Source organism: Pseudorasbora parva, chromosome 13, assembly GCF_024679245.1.
Source record: "Pseudorasbora parva isolate DD20220531a chromosome 13, ASM2467924v1, whole genome shotgun sequence".
In the NCBI taxonomy this organism is placed as follows: Eukaryota; Metazoa; Chordata; class Actinopteri; order Cypriniformes; family Gobionidae; genus Pseudorasbora; species Pseudorasbora parva.
The window spans coordinates 13743137-13758352 of record NC_090184.1 but is presented as its reverse complement, the minus strand read 5'-3'; the positions used below and the strand labels follow the sequence as shown (position 1 = coordinate 13758352).

Here is a 15216-nt window from a genome sequence, read left to right as displayed (position 1 = left end):
GTTGGGCAATCGCAGGGTTGCCAACTCTCACGCATCTGGAGTGATTCTCACGCTTTCAGGCTCTGTCTCACGCTCTCACTCCGCCCAACTCAATCTCACGCCAAATTGCCAAACCTGCTTTTGATATTAAACAAAGCTATAAGCTTTAATTTTTTTAAATGTGTGTTAATGAAATTCAAACAATAAATAGCGTTTTGGCGCTAATGTGGCATAATGTTAAAGCCAGAGGCGTTGAAAAGCGGAGTTGCAGGCTCTCGTCTCCCTGCGGTGCGCGCTGGTCACGTGGCCCATGAGCGCTCAATACTTCTAGCCATAGATATCCATAATAAAGGCTAGATGTCTCGTGCGCGCTGTTGGCCAATGGAGGTCGCCGTCCGCAACTTGCGGCCATCTTGTCACAGGCAGCTCGCTCACTCGTAACAGTGTGTTTTAATGGTGCATGTACTTTTAAATAACCATAACTTGCTCAATTTTCAACCGATTTTCAAACTGTTTCGTTTGTTATAAATGTCAGAGATGTAGTTATGACACTACATACTTATGAATAATTATAACCATGGACTTTAATATGAAAGTAACATTGAACAGAACAGATGGGTGCAATGAATACACACACACACACACACACACACACACACACACACACACACACACACACACACACACACACTCACTCACTCACTCACACACACACACACACACACACACACACACACACACACACACACACACACACACACACACACTCACTCACTCACACACACACACACACACACACACACACACACACACACACACACACACACACACACACACACACACACACACACACACAAGGTATTTATGTTAAATCAATATATAGGCTACTAAAACTGTGTACCGAATGGCAACATGAGAAATTATATATATTTATACACATATACAGCTCTGAATTTTTTCCCCAGAGCTAGCTCTATATATATATATATATATATGCTTTTTTAATAAGAATATAATAAAATAATTTGTATTTAAAAAAAAAAATTAAACAAACAAAAAAACATGCAAACTAAGTTTATTTTAACTAGACAAAAGATTTGTTGTCATAAAATCGTTATTGGTGTCAATAAAACTGAACAGCTTTGAACAGCTCGATTGTGGTCTCAGCCCCCTTGATAACGTGTATGTAAGTTAGCCGTGATACACAAGCTGCACGATTAAGTCGTTTATCGAAATGAAAAGCTGCAATTTCAACGTGTTAAAGCATCCAGATTTGTAGCCATGCTAATAACGTTTGTAAGAAACCAAACCATTTGTAAATCCGTCAAGATTTCAGCGAGATAAGAGTATTTATGTTCGGACAGATCACTCATCTTACATCAGGTTCCACAGAGTCCAACAGAAAGCCTGCCTGTGACAAGATGGCCGCCGGTGATGCCGATGGTGACTCCGCCGTAAGACATCTAGCCTTTATTATGGATATCTATGCTTCTAGCGCTCTGCCAATGCATTAAAATGGCTTAAGCGGATACACAACAGTTTCACCATATAGATGTTTGCTGCAAGTTTTGGTAAACAGTACAGCATAGTGTTAGTGTTTATTGATTATTAAGTCAGCCATATTTACAGGATCGTTTTATTATGGAGAGTGATAGAGATTCAACATTGTTAACATCTTGTATTTAGCCCTCAGGTATTCCTTACTAATAGGTCACACTCATACTCATTAAATTATATTTATTGAATATTTTAAGGAGATCTTTTGGTACTAAATACTATTTGTGCAACAATTATTTTCAATAAATGACCACTTAAAACATTTTTCTTCTAATATTTGTATTTCTTCTAAAATTTATATTACAATTAGTGTAGTAATTAATATTAAAATGGAGAATTCCAATTCAAAGAAGCAAATTAGAGTCATTTTGTGGCTAAAAAATATTTATGTTTATTTTATTAATGCCATTAGGTGCCTTCTGGCTCTTTAATAAATATACATGTATCTAATCTAGTTGCTCAAAAATATATTGCAGTCTTTGCATTCTAATAAATATTTAGATATGATGATCAAACACTAGATTTCTTTAAATGTGAATTTTCAAAACTTAAATAACTTGCATCCTAATCTTTTTAATGAATAATGATACTTATATAAGCAGTCACAAGTGAATAGTAAGGAATGGCACATATAATTTGACCCAAGAAATCTTTAAACTAGTGCCAAAACAAACATATTATTATGTACAGTATATATACTAGATATAAACTGATTCTGAATCAAGATCAAAAGCATTATCACCCCCCCCCCGCCCCCCCCCCCCCCCCCCCGCCCTCCAAAAAAAAATCTCACTCCAACCTGAACTTAAAAGTTGGCAACCCTGGCAATCGATTAATCGTGATTAATCACATCCAAAATAAAAGTTAATGTTTACATTATATATATATATATATATTAGTGCTGTCAAAATAACGCGTTAATTTCGATTAATTAATCTAAAAAAATAACGCAGATTACCCAGCAAACACAGCAACGTTGTAAAAACGTTTTTTTCACGTTGTGAAAAGGTCGCGATAACGTTTTTATCCGACGTATTTAATACGACAGATGTCGGGTTTTTTTCACGTTATAAATACGTTTTTTCACAACGTTGCAGAAACGTTCTTATAACGTCTTTATCACGTTGCCACGTCTCCTTGTAACGTTGCAGAAACGTCTTTATCACGTTACCGCGTCTACTTACAACGTTGCAGAAACATATTTATAACGTTTTTTTATCACCTTACCATATCCTCTCCTTCCAACATTGCAAAAATGTGTTTATAACGTTTTTGTCACCTACCACGTCCATCTCCTTCCAACGTTGTAGAAACGTACCACATTCAAACTGGTTCTTCACTTCACACATGCTGTGATCAAAATGTTTTTTTGTTTTTACTGTTATCTTTAATATAAAAACAATATTATAACTACAGTAAGAAAAATATATTGTGGTCTTTTTAGATCTCTGTATAATTTGTCAAGGCTAATCACACGTTATAATATTTCTGTCAATCTTAATATTCAGCTTATTAATAACGCTTTTTACATTTCACCTTACCTGTAGGCCTTACCTCTGTTTTTTTCCCATTTTATTAAACTACATAAACATATGTAGTACTAATAATTTATACTACACACAACATTTGTCAGTCATTGTATTTATTCACACAATATAAAAAGCAATATGATAGAGGTAAGTTCACAAAAAAAGAAAAATCTGTCATTTACTCATCCTTGCATTATTCCAATCTAAATCTGTATGACTTTCCTTTGTTAAACACAAAGGGAGGTGTTAATGTTAACCTTAAGTCAGGAGATATTAAGCATAATGTTCCTTATACACTATTCACTTTTTTGAACAAAAGAAAGTGAATGGTGAATAAGAAACATTAACTCGAATGTCTAACAAAGTCATACAAGTTTGGAACAACAACAGAAAAGTTACATGATAACAGCTTTTTCATTTTTAGTAGAGATAATGTAAATTGAAATCATTGAGATAATTGTAGAAGACTACAATTAAAGCTCTCATTAATAATAAGAAAAAAATTCTAAACAGATAAATAAAAATACCGGTATGCCAATAAAACAAAATGGTACAAATAAAGTACAGCACATGCAAATTATGCAATGACTGGGAATTTAAATAAGAACATGAACAAAAAAATGTAGAGAAAAATCCATAAAAATTCAGTGCACAGATGTTATAACAAAAGAGATTAATCTATAAAATGTAAATTCTCATTTTAACTAATTACAGATTATGTTATTGCATATGTTATTTTACTGCAATCTATTTTTTCTATTGTACCTGGTGTACATTAAACAAGCTAAAAACCCCAGGAACAAAACCCAGAAGTTTTTATAAGCTGTTGACCCCAAAAAAACAACGAGTGTTTAAAGACTAAAGTGGATACAGGCACTTGAGAAAGAGCGCGTCATGCTATATTACACTGAGAACTACACACACTGGAGGGGAAAGTAATCAGCGACAGGAAATATAATATATAATATATAAAACTGACATTTGGATATTTAACAAAAGGTTTACTGCACACGTAGGCATATGGAGTGTCAGGATCCCAAAATTGACCCATTCTTCTTGCTGAAGCTTCACGTCTTATTGCCTGTATCCACTTTTGTCCTTAAACGCTTGTTTTTTGGGGTCGACAGCTTATAAAAACTTAGTTATGTGTTTTTTACCTTGTGTGCTGCACACCTCGTCACATATGAGCTTTTAGACATTGTCGTTTTTGTTATAAGTAAAAAAAGACGAGGTGACCGCTTCACGCAACACAAACTCAATGGAGAGCGTTGGAATGTTTCCTCCCCGGTTGGGCGTGGCCTAAATACACTCTGTCTCTATTATTGTTCAATAAATAATATTTTATAATATTGGCATACCTGATTTTGAGAAACAGTCAAGTGTTTTAGTCTGTTTCACATTGGTACACTAAATAGATGTATTATAGCAAACAAAGTTTAGTCATGTGTTCCTGAGTAATATCTGCATGCACCTAATTCTGCAGAGAACATATAATACACCATTAGACAGCAATCCATATGAGACAGAAGTCTGGTCTGGAAGGTGGATCTGGAACCAACTTCTGTCCTGGTTTTCACAACATCTCTTGTTTATCCCTCTTCACAAACTGCCCTGAAATACAATTCAAACATCAACAAGGATTGTTATAAATATAATGTGAGGTTCATACATTCACAATGCTCATCTGGCCTCGGTGGTGAAGTGTGCAGAAAATTCTGCCGGACTGAAATTTAGTCTTTTAGTCTTACCCTTCTTATACTAATGGTAACAAATTTATAACACAACAATAATTCACTCTCAAAACTACCTCTCTTTAATACTGCAAATACCACGTAGAGCCAAACATGGATGAAATCACAGAATCCAGTCACAAATGGAATTTACTGTAGAATTTAAGCAGAACGTTACAGAATTTGAAAATATTCTTTATGTATAAATCAAAATAAGGGCTCTACAATGAATCAGATATTGATACAGACTAGTGTCTGAATATTAAAGCTCAAAAAGACTGGAACTGAAATCTGAAGTCTTTGTTCTGCCATGTCTATAGTATGTAAATAACTACTACTACTTAAACCGAAGCACGCCAGACACTCGTGATGATTTCAGTATCTACTGTCTCCCTATACGCACACATGAACTGCATCTGCAAAGTTGATCTCAGAGTTAATTAATGAACATTTAACCATTTAATTTGCTAGAATGATCAACATATACACACATGAATGTATGTATGGTTGTATGTATGTATGTATGTATGTATGTATGTATGTATGTATGTTTTACTTACAAGTCAGATGGTTCATAGTGCTGGACAGCCATCACAATCTAGGAACATAAACAATTTGTCACAGAGCCAACAATAAGTGGTAAACTATACAATGTCACTCAGGTAGGTTTATTAGAAATAAATAAACTAGTGCATAGGTGAAAATGCAGCAAAAAAAAAAAGAAAAAAAGATTAATATACAGGATATATACAATATATAATATCGTAAGATACCAGAATTTACGTTTAGGTTTTACAGATGCATGGTTATATACGTGGTCAATACTTGTTTACTATGAAAGATCAAACATGTTTGAAATAGCGCATGTGAGTGACGTCACCGAGTCACGTAAAGTGCAAACTGTTTGGTTAAATACTTAAATTAACGTTCCTTTCATTCAACCATTGACAAATAGCCAGCAAAACATTAACAAAACCTCTTATCTACACATAATATGGAATTAAAAGCCCAACTTTCATAAATAAGAGCTCAGGGCTATAGTTAGCCTAACGTTACCTCTCATTAGCCTAACGGTTAAGAGGCTAACGGACTTTTTCCGAAGACACTAAACCATTTCTTAAAAGTAAATATTCAACAGAAGCGTGTTAGAAAGTGTCAAGAACAGTTGTATGTATTATATGTGTAATATTAGGGACTTAACTTACCTGAAATTAGTGAAAACAACAGTGACAGACGGAGCTTTGCTGCTTGTTGTCAGACGAGCTGCCCCGTTTCCATGGTAATTCCATCTGCTCCAGTTTGTTTAAAAGCGACTCGAATGTTCAACACGCACGCACGTTAAACACGTCATGTGTAATTTGTGCAGTGTTGCGTTACCATGAATACATATTTTTATACTGAAGTATAATATCCCGATAGTTAAGTAGGCCACCGTTTAAGTGGAAACTGCAGCCTATGCCTACGTAAAACTTTAAATGGAATGAGAATGAAAGCTTGTATAATATAAAATAATATAATATAATATAATACTCTAATATAGCTATTCTATCAGTTAAATGAGCACCTTAAAGTATATTCACAACATTGATATAGAATGCTCAGCTCTGCATCAGCCTCATCTGTTACTCGATCAGTCACTGAATCGTTGATGTTAAAATGTTACTGTCACGTTCTGTTTATATTCTGTGTATATTTTTCACAAACAGAACGTAGCCTACCGTTGGAGGTTTGGCATATGGTTGTATTTTGGTACTACCATGACGTTTTTAAAACGTTTTATTCCAACGTGCAGATAACGTTATTTTAACACCTGAATAAAACGTCTCCCAAAAGTTGTAGTTTGGTCTAGTTTTGTTTTCGTAGTAAACAAACGTGATATTTACGTTTTTTTGACTACTTAAAGAAAACGTCCCAGATTGGTATTTTCACAACGTTTTTAAAACGTTTTATTTTGGTTACATTATTTTTCTATTTTAAAAAACGTTTTTAAAACGTCTTTAAAACGTTGTACTACAACATTACCTAATTGCAACCAGAATACAACGTTGTGGAACGTTGTAAAAACGTTTTGTGTTTGCTGGGTAATCCATCCCGTATTAAACTTTGACCCCGAGCACAAGCAGTTCTCGCCCCCATACCATTCAACTGTAATGAAGGAAGGATGAGAACACGCTGTCTGAATCATTGATTGGAATATTTACTTATAGAAAAAAAAACTGCCTTGATGGAAGTGTTGATAAAAGTACCAAATGCAAAGCATCCAGGAGTTGACGTTAATCCCGGAGGTGGCCTACGATCTAACGTCCAGTGATAACAACTGTCAACAACACACAGTCAACGTCATCTTCAAACCGCACTGTAAGTAAAAACTGCCTGGAACAAACGCTGTCAAGATGAGATGTAGCCGGGCTAAGTCGGTGTCATTATGCCAACATTATCTTCATGTCTTGTTACGAAATAATACCTCAGAAAAATGAACTTTCCTCTCTTGTCAACAAGCCTGGTACCACACGTGTTAGCGCGCCGCGGAGTCGCTCTTCGTGATGGAGGCGCCGTATATTATAGCCTTACCGTATATTTTACTAATATTACGCCGTATATTAACAGATTACGTTACTATCTATTACTTTCTATGCGTCTATGATCACGTCACAGAAAGGCGTAGGCTACACAGTAAACGGATCAGATCATTTACATGGTGGAATATTTTTTTTAATCGGTTCATGTAAAGGTTTATCCATCCCATGCACCCCTCTCAAACCGATTACAATTTTATTCCGATTGAGGTGTTTATATGAAGCATTTTCACTCTGATTGGACTTTTAAACAGATTACAGTGTTCCATGTAAACGCACTGAAACGCAAATTTAGCAAATATGTTTGTGACTGAGCAATTCCCTTGCTAACAAATGGATCGCAATGTCCCCTGCGGGCCAGTTTCCTTGTATGTAACAGTGAAAGAACTGTAAATACATACATACATACAACAGTAGCTACATACATACATCTTGTATAAGCACTTTTGAATTTTCGCAGCTTACTCATGTTGTTGATTGTTATGGCCAGTATTTGAGCAGTGAAAATAATAATAAAAGAGTGTTTGAACTTTAATGTCAATAATGCTAATAATTAATTGATTAACTTGAATTTAAATATTTAATATACTTTCACAGCAAAAAAAAAATGTACGTGATTAATTTAGATTAATTAATCACAGAGTATGCAATTAATTAGATAAAAAATGTAATTGTTTTAAAGCACTAATATATATATATATATATATATATATATATATATATATATACACACACACACATGCATGCATGTGAAAAATGTTATATTTATATATAAAATACATTTTTTTGAGACACAGGTTGAAGTACAGAATAATAATTGATTTCAATTTCTGTACAGTCTAATCTTTTGCTTTTGACTAGGTAAATCTCCAGTTGTCACTGATAATTGACGTTTGGACCTTTCTGGATTACAATCCGACATTAAAATAATACATTTAAGGCTATAAATGATCCGCCACCTGCAGCATCCTCATATGCAATAGTCTATAGCTGACAGACATGACATAATGACGCAGTAATTATGTCAAAAAGACAAACAAAGTAAATCAATTAAAACTATTTTTGTCTGATTAATAAAGATCTTATCACATGCATTGTCATGTAGGCTACTTTATCATAAAAATGCTTAAAAAAGACCTATATTCAATGTGTTATATGCTATTTCATGGCTTTTCGGGTAAAACTACACAGTAAATAAATGTGGAAACATTTATATGACAAGATATATGAGAAACTGCCCTAATATTAATGAGACAACTCACCCATATTCAATAACTGAATACAATCTCTGAACACAAGAGGGCGAGAGTGAGTTTCCTGTGTTAAATCTCAGCTTTGACTTCCTCATGCACTCTGACTGAGACTGAAAACCAGTTAACAGAGGCCAAAGTGTTTGCCTAATTGAGAGAATCATCATAAAGATGTACAATTAACTTTCTCTTCCTCTCTCACACACAAACACACGTTGCAGGAGTGCACATGCTGTAAGGCCAGTGTTAAGCAGATAGAAAGAGAGTCCTAATTAGTCCAATAAAAACCCAAGTGCCTCCTCTAATAGAAAGATAAATGTGCAGGGAGGCAGCGCAGGACCTTTCCTTTAACTGCTGTCAACAGCCAATTAACTCTAAATGAGCAGTGTGTGCATCTCAGAACACTCATCAGACACTGGCTTAAAAAATGAGACTGCACGCATGGACACACACACACATGTTCACTTAGCTATCTAAATGGGGACATTACATAGACTTCTACTGGTTTACATAAAGCTAGTTATATTAAGTACTATAACCTAACCCTAACTTAACAGAAAGCTTTTTTGCATTTAAACAAATAAATAAAAATTAGGCTACTTAAAGGGTTAGTTCACCCAAAAATGTCATTAATGACTCATCCTAATGTCGTTCCACACCCATAAGACCTCCGTTCATCTTCGGAACACAATTTAAGATATTTTATATTTTAGTCCCAGAGCATATGCAGTCTATGCACACTTTACTGTCTATGTCCAGAAAGCTAATAATAACATCATCAAAGTAGTCCACATGTGACATCAGTAGGTTAATTAGAATCTCTTGAAGCATTAAAAACTCAAAAATACATTTTGGTCCAATATTATCAAACACTACGATTTTATTCAGCATTGTCTTCTCTTCCGCGTTTGTTTTCAAACCTCAAATAAAGATTCAAAAATCGATCAATGATTCGTATCGCCAATGTCATGTGATTTCAGCAGTTTGGCAGTTTGACATACGTGATCCAAACTGCTGAAATCACATGACATTGGCGATCCGAATCATTGATCGATTCACTGATTCATGACCGTTTGAATCTTTATTTGAGGAACACGGAAGAGAAGACAATGCTGAATAAAGTCAAAGTTATTGATATTTTTGGACCAAAATGTATTTTCGATGCTTACAAGACATTCTAATTAACCAACTGATGTCACATATGGACTACATTGATGATGTTTTTATTACCTTTCTGGACATGGACAGTATAGTGTGCATAGACTGCATATGCTCTGACTGGGACTAAATATAAAATATCTTAAACTGTGTTCCGAAGATGAACGGAGGTCTTACGGGTGAGGAACGACATTAGGGTGAGGAGTTAATGACATAAATTTTATTTTTGGGTGAACTAACCCTTTAAAGCTGCAGTCTGTAACTTTTTGGGGTTAAAAATGATTTAAAATACTTTTTTGAGCAAGTACATAACCAACCATAACCGGCTAGTTATAGTGTCCCATGTGAGGATGCTGCAGGTGGCGGATCATTTATAGCCTTTTCTCACAGCAGCTGGAATAATTAAATGTATCATTTTGATGCCGGATTTTAATCCAGAAAGGTCCAAATGACAATGAGTGACAACTGGAGATTCACCGTAGTCAAAAGCAAAAGATTAGACCGTACTGAAAGTGAAACACAATCACGCAATCCTGATGATGTTAACATTACAATTTGAGAACAAAGTATAATAAAGTATATATTTAATCACTGTTGGAAGAACCATTTATTGTAATGCTTTTTTTTCTGAGTACGTCAGAAGTGGCAGACGTGTTACTTACTTGTTCAGAAGACATTTTCTGGAGAAAATTCTTATTTTGGTCTTTCATCCTTCCAAGACATAGAATCTGTGATTCGGAAGTATAGTTTCCACACCGGTGCGGTGACTGACTGCCTACACTCATACTCCTAAAACATTAGATCCATCCGTGCTGAGGAGCCGTGCTGATGAACAACCCACGTAAAGATCATTATAATACCATCATATTTTTTCTGTAGCTGTTGGTAAAATGTTTTTTCAGTGAACAAATTTGTTTGTGTCTATACACAATTTGAAACAATAATAATAACTTAATTAAAGGTGTCATGAACTGGCTTTTTTATTTTTTTATACTGTTGTCTGAGGTCAACTAATGATGTTTGTGTGGTTTTTACATTCAAAAACATCATAACTAATAAGTAATAGGCTATTTTCTACACTGGTTTTGAGGCTCTCTCCAAAATGTTGGGTTTTGATGGGCGTGCAGCACTGGAGACTTGGAAGTAAAGGCAACGGCTAGGATTGGATAACATTTGCATATTTAATGAGTTTAAGCTCCCCTGTCAGTTCACATGACGGAGAGGAGAGAACAAGCGGCAACCTCCCGCGGTCTCGCTTGAAGCCAATATGGAGGTAATGTAAACTGCAATAACTCAACTGGCCACTAGGGACACTAGGCACAGACTTCAGAAGGGAGCAGAATCTCATTGACCCCAGTGTTAAAATTCTCAACTTTACAGCAGAAAAAAAACATGTTTACAGCCTGGTACAAATTGTGGTTTTGGCCTATAAGGCTAATTTTGACCTTCATGACAACAAGCTCCACCAACAACCCTGCCTTTTTGCCCATTTTCTGTTATCCGGGAGTGACATGCGATGACTCGCTCGCAAGATGGCAACGCCCAGCTCAACCCTACTTTAAGCTTTAGAACGGCTTATCGGAATCCTATGGATGACGTCACAGACACTACGTACATATTTTTTACAGTCTATGGGAGAGAATGAGGGAGAAGCGGCAACCAGAATGATTTCGATCACAGGGCTCGTAAAAAATAGCCCGCAAGATCTGACGAAATACGTCAGCGCGAACCGTGCATACACATACACGTTCGGTGCTCATGCCACCCTTCAGATGTCAATTCGATAGAGAAAGAGAGAATAGCAGAACGAGAATGGAATATAATGAGATTTATCAGCCTGTCAGGCTTTGGTAGCCCTGGCCCATACGTGTCTGAGTCCAGCGTGCTGGATAGCTATCTAACAGGTATGCTCTGTTAGACACGTACATAATGGCAAAACAATCTATAACAATGCAGCCTACTATTACATATAAAAACACGTTTTACTCACGTGTTGCACCATTCCTGTCGGATCCAAATCCAGCATCAACCGGAGATTTGTTTACAAACGATCCTGCAGTGAACTGAAGTAAACATGTCTTCCCCATGTGAGCTGGAACTTCATTAAAAATAAAGTTCAACCACTCATTCCTAATATTAGGATCCGAAGGAAGCTTATGCAGCGACTATGTTCTTCCAAAACCAGGAATAGCGCAATATCTTAATCTTCCTCTGCATATTTATTGTTGTTGACCAGCTGCTAGAACAAGCCCTCCATGAGTCGGTGGGCGGGGCTACTGGATTAGACGCTCTGTAGATTCTGTAGAGGCGGTGTCTCGTCGCGCACTGACATCTATACACACCCTGACGAAGCCATGTAAAGCCGCAACGCGTAGGTATACCTGTCAACAATTTTTTTATGTGTAAGCCATGAAAAAATAAAAGCTTTTTAACGTTTTCAACACACCCATCGAGTGCCTTGGACTAGGCCTACCTTTGCTTCTGAACTTAATTATCCCACACAACCAAAGAGCACTGAGTTTTCACACCCCACTTCTTGCATTCCTTGCTTTGATATATATATATATATATATATATATATATATATATATATATATATATATATATATATATATATATATATATATATACTTTTGAAGGGGTATATATATATCAACTTTTTTTAAGAAATCAATCCCTTGAGCTTTGATATAGGTCAGTAATATAAGAATATCCTGTAAGTTTCCGAGCTGAAAACTTCCTTGTTAGTCAAAGACACCAGACCCAGAAGACGATTGTGTGCCGCATCTTGAGTTCATCGTGTGGCGAAACATCGCCTCTACAGAATAATAAGCATGTCTAATTCAGTAGCCCCACCCTCCGACTCATGGAGCTGTTCGGATTGCGCTAGCCAGCAGCAATAAAGATGCCCAAGAAGATAGCAAGATATTGCGCTATTCATGGTTGTGGAAGAAGACAGTCAGAACACAATAAGAACACAATAAGCAGAACACAATAAGCTTCCCTTGTTGGTTGAACTTTATTTTTAATGAAGTTCCAGCTCACGTGGGGAAGACATTATACGTGTGTTCGCTTCATTACACTGTGGAATTGTCTGTAAACAAGTCTCAGGTCGAGCTGGATTTGCAGACATATTGAGATTAAAACAATGATGTTCATTTTGGGATTCGACATGAATGGTGTAGCACACTTATGTGAATAAAATGTGTTTATTATATGTAGTAGCATTGTTTATATTGTATTTATTATGTGTACGTGTCTAACCTAACATACCTTTAGCACTGGACTCAAGACATGTATGGGCCAGGGCTCACAGAGCCCAACCTCCTAGAGCTGTGTGTTTTCCAAAAGGGATACCAAAATGTAGGCCCGTCGGCAGGTCGGTGAATCTTAAATAGTGAAATAATATTACTTTCTTGATCTGCTGTTCACTCTCTCTTGACTTGACATTTGAATGTGCCCGGTTCACTTATATCCAGCGATCGGGCAGGCCATGTTACAAAAATAATATTCAAATCATTCGCAGGAATGAGAAATAAATTATTGTGTTTGTTTGATAAAGACTTTTACGAGCCCTGTGATCAAGAGAATTATTCCTGTTGCCGCTTTCAAATCCATCCCTCCCTCATGTGAACTGAACGTCTCGGTTACGTATGTAACCCTAGTTCCCTGAGGGAACGAGACGCTGCGTCGAAACGCTGTGAGAACGCCTCTGCGTTAATGCGTCGTGAAGCGCGTGTAGAACCATTCCATCGGAAGATCGATCGATCGTTGGCGTGATGACGTCATCGACCGGAAGCTATAAAGCGTCCGTGAAAACAAACAGGAACTAGCTTCTGATAAAGCCTGAAGTAAGTGATCACGGGCATGCCGGGAGTATGGCAGAGCGACGCAGCGTCTCGTTCCCTCAGGGAACTAGGGTTACATACGTAACCGAGACGTTCCCTTTCGGGGAACTCGAGCTGCGTCGAAACGCTGTGAGAACGCTTATACCCACATCGCCATGGGACCTAGTGCCTCGTATGTGTGAAGCCGAAGCGCACACGATTACAAGAGTACCTGCGCCCCAACAGTAGATGCCAAATCTAACTCATAGAATCTGACAAAGGTCAGCCGGGACGACCAGCCTGCTGCATTACAAATGTCTTGGAGGGAAGCCCCCGACAAAAGTGCTTTAGAAGCAGCCATACCCCTGGTAGAGTGCGCCCGGACAGCCAGTGGAGATGGCTGTCCGACCGCCTCATAAGCAAGTGAGATGGCCTTGACCACCCACTTGCTCATTCTCTGCTTAGATACTGGAGCCCCCTTTTTCTGGGCTCCGAAACAGACGAACAGTTGATCGGTCTTTCTCCACAGGGCAGCTCTGTGGACATACGTATCTAACGCCCTGACAGGGCACAGCAGATTTAATCTTTCCTGGTCTGACGTCATGAAAGGAGGAGGACAGAAGGCTTGAAGAGTAATGGGACCCCGTGGGCTCGTAGGAACCTTGGGGATGTAACCTGGTCTGGGATGCAGAAAAGCCTTTACCATACCAGGCGCAAACTCCAGGCATGAGGGCCCTACCGACAGGGACTGAATTTCTCCTATTCTTTTGAGAGATGAGATGGCCAAAAGAAAGATGGTTTTCAAGCTGAGGAACTTCTCTGACACCTCCTCTAAGGGTTCAAACGGAGGCTCAGATAAGCCCCACAAAACAATGGCCAAGTCCCCTGCCGGGACCCTCGAGTGCATAACCGGCCTCAACCTTAACCCTCTTGGCGCCACGGTTGAGTTTACTCGACAAGGTGCGTCACTGAATAAAACGGCCGATTTTGTCAAATAGGGTGTCAAATTTCATTCAACCTCCCCTCCACTAGATGGTAGACATGTCGTACTTCATCCCTGACTCATACAAACATCATGATTCTATACAAAATATACGAGCAAGAGCGCATTGAATCAGTGTAAACAAAAGCGGAGCTGACGTGCGAGTGAGCTGTTTTATCAGAGCATTGTCAACGTCAGCGAGTATTTGCATTAGATTATTATTACTATTATTATTTTCTAATGGCATCAATAAAGCTTACTCGCAATGAAGTGTTGGGTCTTCTATTCGCGGACCCTGATTCTGAAGGGAAATATGAGATGACGGTGATTCTGAAAGTGAAACTAAACCTAACGTTACACTAAGCACAAATGGTGGATAATTTGCCCAATGTAGATGGTCCTTTGCCCAATGTCAGTGGTGGGAATAATGTTTCCCGGGGTCCGAGTGTTCATCGCGAAGTTAGCAGGTGTGTTAGTGATGGGAATGACCACCTCGGGGTGGAGTCTCCACTCCCCGGGCCTCGGCCCCTGCCTCGACAGGATGTCCGCTTCCTGATTTAGGACCCCTGGGATATACACCGCTCTGATGGACAGCAATTTCCCCTGGGCCCACAGGAGGATCCGACGT

At 37.7% G+C, this 15216-nt stretch overlaps 1 long non-coding RNA gene across 1 annotated transcript; it reads right to left on the bottom strand.

Annotated features, from left to right (window-relative positions):
- Positions 1-4515: 4515 nt before the first annotated feature.
- On the bottom strand, positions 4516-6861 carry LOC137038085 (uncharacterized). Its single transcript, XR_010897370.1, has 3 exons — positions 6001-6861; positions 5356-5393; positions 4516-4676 (listed from the first exon to the last, which is right to left on the bottom strand). It is a non-coding gene; the product is annotated as an uncharacterized lncRNA (long non-coding RNA).
- Between the last annotated feature and the right edge of the window lie 8355 nt (positions 6862-15216).